General features: G+C 41.9%; 1 non-coding gene across 1 annotated transcript; it reads left to right on the top strand.

The window, feature by feature from the left end:
• The first annotated feature begins 1073 nt into the window (after nucleotides 1–1073).
• Nucleotides 1074–1145, top strand: trnam-cau. The gene has a single exon. It is a non-coding gene; the product is annotated as a tRNA-Met (tRNA).
• Nucleotides 1146–7079: the final 5934 nt, after the last annotated feature.

Genomic DNA, 7079 nt, shown 5'->3' with positions numbered 1-7079 from the left:
ACCGAAAGGAAAATGTTTTATTCCTGGGCTAGGTTGTTCTATTATATTTCAGCTATGTCGACATATGCGGGATACTCACCTCCGCGTTCGCGCTCTCTCCCCTGGTTTTGAACTCTAAAAGTTGATGTTTTGATGTATTGTGTATGAGGACGTAGCAGATCCTGCATTCATTAATCCTGCGGCGTCTTTTGACTCGCCAATTATTATACAAGTGCGAGGACAATGAGTGCACTCCCGAGCTACGACAAAGCTCGCAATGTTCAATGTAGTTTGTTTGGCCGGCTTTTATCACGAATCACCAAGTCAGTTGCCAGGATGATTTCCATCCGCACTCATTCAGAAAGCTGCAGATAATCAAAGCCCTGACATCCGATATAAGACATTAACAAATGCACAAACAATCCTCCTTGCTCATATGGTCCGAAAGAGATGCCAAACAGATGTCACTCGCTACAGTAACAAAGTTCGACAGATGGACAATGTTTGACAGATGTCCAAAATTGGCAACACATGCTTTGTTCCACAAGGAAACGAGCCAGGAGCATCTTAATGGACCTTGAAAAAGGTTTTGCACGATTCCCCAGTTGCAGAAGCGGGAGCACTTTGACATCAGGAAGAAAAAATTAACCTGACAGAAAATATCTCCGCAGAATAACAGAGAATACACCACCGGAAGCTCTCTCACATCTAACTCCCAAAGCTACCTTCCAGCTACCAACAAAAGAACAAAATTACAGGAGACTCACTTAAAAGTGACAGCAAAGGGAATCCGTCATTCGGCGGAAAACAGCTTAAAATGAATGATCCGTGGCTCCATCTTAGTCTCTTCCCGGTTGGCTCAATATCTTTTTCCAGCTCTTCTTGTTTTTGTTTCTGATTTCCAACATCCGCAATTTTGTAACTTTTTTTGCACAGTATACGTTCCTTTCTCTGTCCCACTATGGGTGGGTGGCGTTAGTTTCCTTGTAATGGATACCTCCCAACCCAGCTGTGCATTTTCAACTATCTTTCACTTCAAAGTAAATTACAACATTTGTCTCAGTAGCATAATGCCGTGCTACGCGATCTTGTGGAGCAGAGTGGCGCAGCGGAAGCGTGCTGGGCCCATAACCCAGAGGTCGATGGATCGAAACCATCCTCTGCTATTTAGTTTACTTCAAACATTTCTTCTCACCCACAATCTTAACCTTTCATGCTTCCCATAAAATCTTCAATCTGCATCACAACGCCTCTTTTTCTCATCGCCCACGACCAACACAGACTAGACGTTATTGCTGTAAAACCCCAGCAATACACATTCCCCTTTCTATCAAACCTCTCCTACAATACTGTCGCGCTACCACCAGAGGGCCCACCTTGCCCACAGTAATATCAGCACAAATGCTGCTCGCTTACCACAAAACCCACACTGGAGAGACAATCCTGGTACATTAGAGTATATACGCAGAGCTAAAGGAAAACGAAATAGATCACATGTTGCCTAATGTCAGAAAATAAAACAATTATGATTTCAATAGGTAAGCCCATGAAACATAAACCAAATCAATAAATCTCATTTCATTTGCCATATGGAGGAAATTGCCACAACATAGTTTTGAATGAATATATCAAAATGAAGGGTGGAATCGCTTAATAAGGACTGAATAATGAGGATTCGGATGATCTGTTCAATGTAACAAATTAGCAGAATCCATAACATTAAACATAGGAGCAGAAGTATGTCATTTGGCCCATTGAGTCTGCTCTGTCATTCAATGAGATCATGATAGAGCTGATAATGTGCAAGCTGATTTCCTGTCTTTTCCTCACATTCCTTGTTTCCTTTACTGATTACAAATTCACCTAGCTGAGACTTGAATATACTTAATAAACAAGCCTCTACAGCCTTCTGTGGTGAGGAATTCCACATACTCACTATCCCCTGAGAAAAGATAGTCCCCCACATTTCCAGACACAGTAGGAACTGCCAATGCTGGAGAATCTGAGATAACAAGGTGTAGAGCTGGATGAACACTTTCCTGCTCCTCTGATGCTGCTTGGCCTGCTGTGTTCATCCAGCTCTACACCTTGCTATCTCAGCCCCCTCATTTCTATCCTAATTTGAGTGCCCCCTTACTCTGAGATTATGCCCTCTAGTCCTAGACTCTCTGCTACAATCACAATAAGAATGAAACCATCGAAAAATCAAATGCAAATACTGAATTGAAAGTATTCATTTGAAATTAAATTTCAGTAAAAGATGTGCATTAGCTTGAGAGAAAATGCCACACTTAAAAAGTCAGTGAGAAATTGCAAAATTCCTGAGGTAAATAAAAACCTACAGTAAATGGTATTGAAATGAAAGGGTGCAACATAGTTGAAAAAAAAAGATTAAAACATTTGAAGATTTCAGAATGCAAAGAAAAACAGATAAGATTGACCACAATCAAACTGAGAGAAATAGTGGACAGTATAATAAATTGTATTTAATAATGAAAGAAGAGATGACATTCAGACAACTATATCAAAGAAATCTTCTGGAAGTGACTGCACAGATAAGATACTTGTGTAATGACAGACAAGTTAAACACAAGGAATTTGGAAATTCAGTTCACAAGCATTTGGAATTGTAAACTGGTTTCAACAATGGAACTATCATTGATTGTCATGAAAAGAAATCTGGTTCACAAATGCCCTTGAGGGAAGGAATCTGCTGTCCTTATTTTGTCTGGTCTGCATGTGACTCCAGATCCACAACAATGTGGTAGGCTCTTAACCACTGTCTGAGACGGGGTAGCAACTACTCATTTCGAGGCCAGTTATGGAAGGGCAACAGATGCCGGCCTTACCAGTGTGCCCACTTCCCAGAGAAGAATACAGGAAAAAAACACCCTGAGGCAGAAGCTGGGGTTGCTAGGGGAACAAAACATATAGAGCTGGCGATTGCATTCCCAGAGGCAAGAATCTTCACCTCTCATTCTGCGTATCCTCAGCAGCATTGAACACATTGAAAACTGATCCATATATTTGTGCTAGGACCATGGCCTCCCAGAATGGCACTAATTATTCTCTATCTTTGCAGTTAAAGAGTCAGTGCCTGAATCCCCCGCAATGTCAAGGCAGAGTTGCCCCAACTGCTTCCAGCCTTTGGAGACACAGCCACAGACATGTATATCCCTATTGACAGCAAGGGGTATCACTTGAGAGACTACTTATGGCTTTTAAGAATAACTGTCTGGGAGTACATCAATGTGACAGTGCAAATTGCAGTATTTATTATAAATATTGGCAGAAAATTAACATTATTTTCTTCTGTTCTTCACTGAGTGACTCTGATCCCTTCTTGATTTTACTGGCAGATATATGGGATTCAATGTGACTTTGGGAATCAGCCCACAGCCAGACGACTAACTCTTTATTTATGAAGTACCCGACTAGTGACATCTGGGGCTTCATGGTACTCTGTGAGAGGTCATAGTAGATCACGCCCGCAGTTTGTCAGTAGTCAGAGGAATAACGAAGCCAGTGTTTGCGCCATGAAATGTGAGTGCTGTACAAAGTATTGATTAAAAGATGCACATCAGAATGATCATTGCTCCGAATGACTTTTGTGTCTCTGTCTCATGCCTGCTATTGGATGTTCATTTTGTGTTGTGAATAAATAGCAATTGAACTTTGTGTTCCATGTTTTTGTTTTCTCCATCCACCAGCATACTTCATACACCACCACCACAGGTAGGCTATTTGTGCACAGGATGGCAAAACAGAGTTAAAGAAGTTCAATATCTACATCTCTGAAAGAAGTCAAGATTTGAACAAGTAATGTTTTTTGGAGATGTAGGTGTATGTCAGTTTTGTAATTAACAGTCTGAATCTTACCCAATTTTGGCCAAATTTCATTTTTGTCGAGTGTCAAGAAGGGTTTTTCTCCATGAGGCCTAGTAAGTTTTTTCACACCATCATCCCAACCATACTTCATTAAATATCTGCCATTTATCTACGACATCCCTCTCAACCAATGCCAGCCCAATGCTGCCACTCACTGTATTTGGAAGTACAGGCCTGCTGCATGTTTCAGTAAGCCTCAGCGAAAGCTCGAAGAATGAATAAGAAAAGTTTGGAAGGATACGAGGCAAGGACAGGCAGATGGAACTAGTTTACTCTGGCACTATTAATGGCATGGACTGGTTGGACCGAAGGGTCTGTTTCTGTGCTGTATGACTCTATAACAACATCTCGTTTTCTGCCTGGGAACCCTGCTGCCTCTAAGACTAAATTAGAGCCAGATTCCATCTTTCCTTTTCTTTTACACACCCAATACCCAGGTATGCTGCTGCAATGTTAATGGATTCACTGGCAGAGCAAATAAACGAAACAGAGATCATGACAAAATTAAAGACTGGGTCGGATGATTACGTAGAAATCTCATCAGGGAAACTAGTTCTTGGGCAGTGTAAAGGGGTCAGCTAAGATCTGGATTCTAGGTCCTAGAGAATCAACTGTGGCTGTGTTTTTGTTAGCCCAGTATGAAGTGTGTAAGACTCACTCCTGTTAGTTAATTAAGCACATGGTGCAAATTAACAGAAAACAAGCTTTAGTAAATGCCTTCTGTACATGTGCGATGAGGGAATATTTAGTGGTTAACTTGATAAAATGGCAATAGCTATCAGCATAAAGAACTGCTAGGTGGCTCACCCATTGTTTTGACATGCTTGAGGGTGGTAGTTTATGAGAAAGCTCCAGCCCCATTATGATACTTTAAATACCTGCAACCCAGATCACACAGAGAAGCAGGAGGCCTTGTCTGTCAGCACCAGTGCACCATAAGCCTTCCTGGTTGAAGTACTGGAATATTGTGTCTGTTACTAAGAATTAGAGCTGTAGGAGTTTACACAGAACAAGACCATCCATACCAACAAGGTGTAGAGCTGGATGAACACAGCAGGCCAAGCAGCATCATAGGAGCAGGAAGGCTGACGTTTCGGGCCTAGACCCTTCATCAGAAATGGGGGAGGGGAAGGGGGTTCTGAAATAAATAGAGAGAGAGGGGGAGGCGGATAGAAGATGGATAGAGGAGAAGAAAGGTGGAGAGGAAACAGACAGGTCAAAGAGGCGGGGATGGAGCCAGTAAAGGTGAGTGTAGGTGGGGACGTAGGGAGGAGATAGTTCAGTCCAGGGAGGACGGACAGGTCAAGGGCGCGGGATGAGGTTAGTAGGTAGGAGATGGGGGTGGGGCTTGAGGTGGGAGGAGGGGATAGGTGGGAGGAAGAACAGGTTAGGGAGGCGGGGACGAGATGGGCTGGTTTTGGGATGCGGCAGGGGGAGGGGAGATTTGTGCAGTGACTATTCTCTGATTCAATGATTTTGTGCTTCATGTTAAGCAGTGAAGTTGTTAATCAAACTCGGATTGCTTCCCCATCCGCTTTGATGATGCCGTGGATTAAATTAACTTCTCAAATATAATAGCACATCTGACAGATTCCGACGACATTCAAAACCCACAAAGGCAATCAAACGCTGACAGAATTCAGAATGACAAGCTCCATTGCAGCACATGGAATCCAAGACAAAGTGGTAGATTGGATTTGCAAGAGGCGGGGAGCTGAGTCTGATGGTATAGGGATGTTTCTATAACTATAAGTTCATTTCCAGTTGGCTGTCACAGGGCTTTGTGCTGGGGCCCACGTTGTTTATGGTGCAATGTCATGATTTGCATTTAATGTAATGGGTAGGATCAAATCACTCACAGATGACATAAAAATCGATAAGATGGTGTTGGGTGTCGATGGCCAGGAATTCGCTTACAGCATCAAAGGGATTATTGAAATTACACCCAGGGGGAAGAAACCCTCTGAAAATCCAGGGAGTTCTTCACCGATCAAAGAAAGGACATATATTTTATACATGTGCTTCAGCCTGCCTTTAGCAATTACACACTAATCAGACGATTAATTAATTACATACACTTCCAGTTCAGCTAATTATACAACTGCACGGCTAGAGATGGACAGGTTCATGGTCAACCCCCTACCCCGGTCTTCCATGGTCTCACAATATTTCCCAGACTCTCTTATCTCTGTTCTTGGGGCTTTTCACAATGGACACTGTATTGTAGTACATTCCTCGTTAGGCATTTGCTAGCTGCACCGTGTTAACAGCCAATTAATTAGATAAAAACCGAAAGAACTGCGGATGCTGTAAATCAGGAACAAAAACAGAAGTTACTGGAAAAGCTCAGCAGGTCTGGCAGCATCTGTGAAGGAAAAGACAGAGTTAACGTTTCAGGTCTCTAAGGAAGGGTCACCAGGCTCGAAACGTTAACTCTGTCTTTTCCTTCAATTAATTAGATACTTGCCCATCACTTAAGGACTTTTTAAATTCTATTATACAGTTTGTATTTCTTAGTAACCTCATTACAGGAGAAACAAAGGATATTAATTTTTACTAATTGTTATAAGATTTGTAATATCACTTCCAATAACATTATAAAGTTACACCTAATGTTAGAATTCTTTAGCTAATGAGTTATGAACAGTTTCTTTCTCACTTGACCTTGGAATGTTAAACAAAAGTCCCTCTCCCTTGCACTGTAACTACAACTCTGTAAATGGCACTGTGTGTGTGTGTGTGTGTGTGTGTGTGTGTGTGTGTGTGTGTGTGTGTGTGTGTGCGTGCTTGTGTGTGTGTGTGTGTGTGTGTGTGTGTGTGTGTGTGTTTGTGTGTGTGTGTGTGTGTGACTGTGTGTGTGTGTTTGTGCGCATCTCTGTGTGTGTCTGTGTGTGTGAGAGTGTGTCTGTATGTATGGTGTGTATGTGTGCATGAGTGTGTGTGTGAGTGTGTGTATGTGTGTGAGTGTGTGTCTGTGTATGTGTGCGTGTGTGTGTGAGAGAGAGAGAGTGTGTGTGTGTGTCTCTGTGTGTGTGTGAGAGAGAGATAGAGTGTGCGTGTGTGTGTGTGTATGTAAATCTATAATTAATTCAGAATCTATACCGATGATTATTTGAAGAATCTTAACTAAAATCTACTATTGTAACAGATTATCTCATTAAAGGTTCACTAATTAAATGTAGAATTCTTATGTGAAATGCTCTTATCTATGT

Source organism: Rhincodon typus, chromosome 37 (assembly GCF_021869965.1).
Source record: "Rhincodon typus isolate 14 chromosome 37, sRhiTyp1.1, whole genome shotgun sequence".
Taxonomy (NCBI): Eukaryota; Metazoa; Chordata; class Chondrichthyes; order Orectolobiformes; family Rhincodontidae; genus Rhincodon; species Rhincodon typus.
This window is presented reverse-complemented; position numbering and strand designations above follow the sequence as displayed.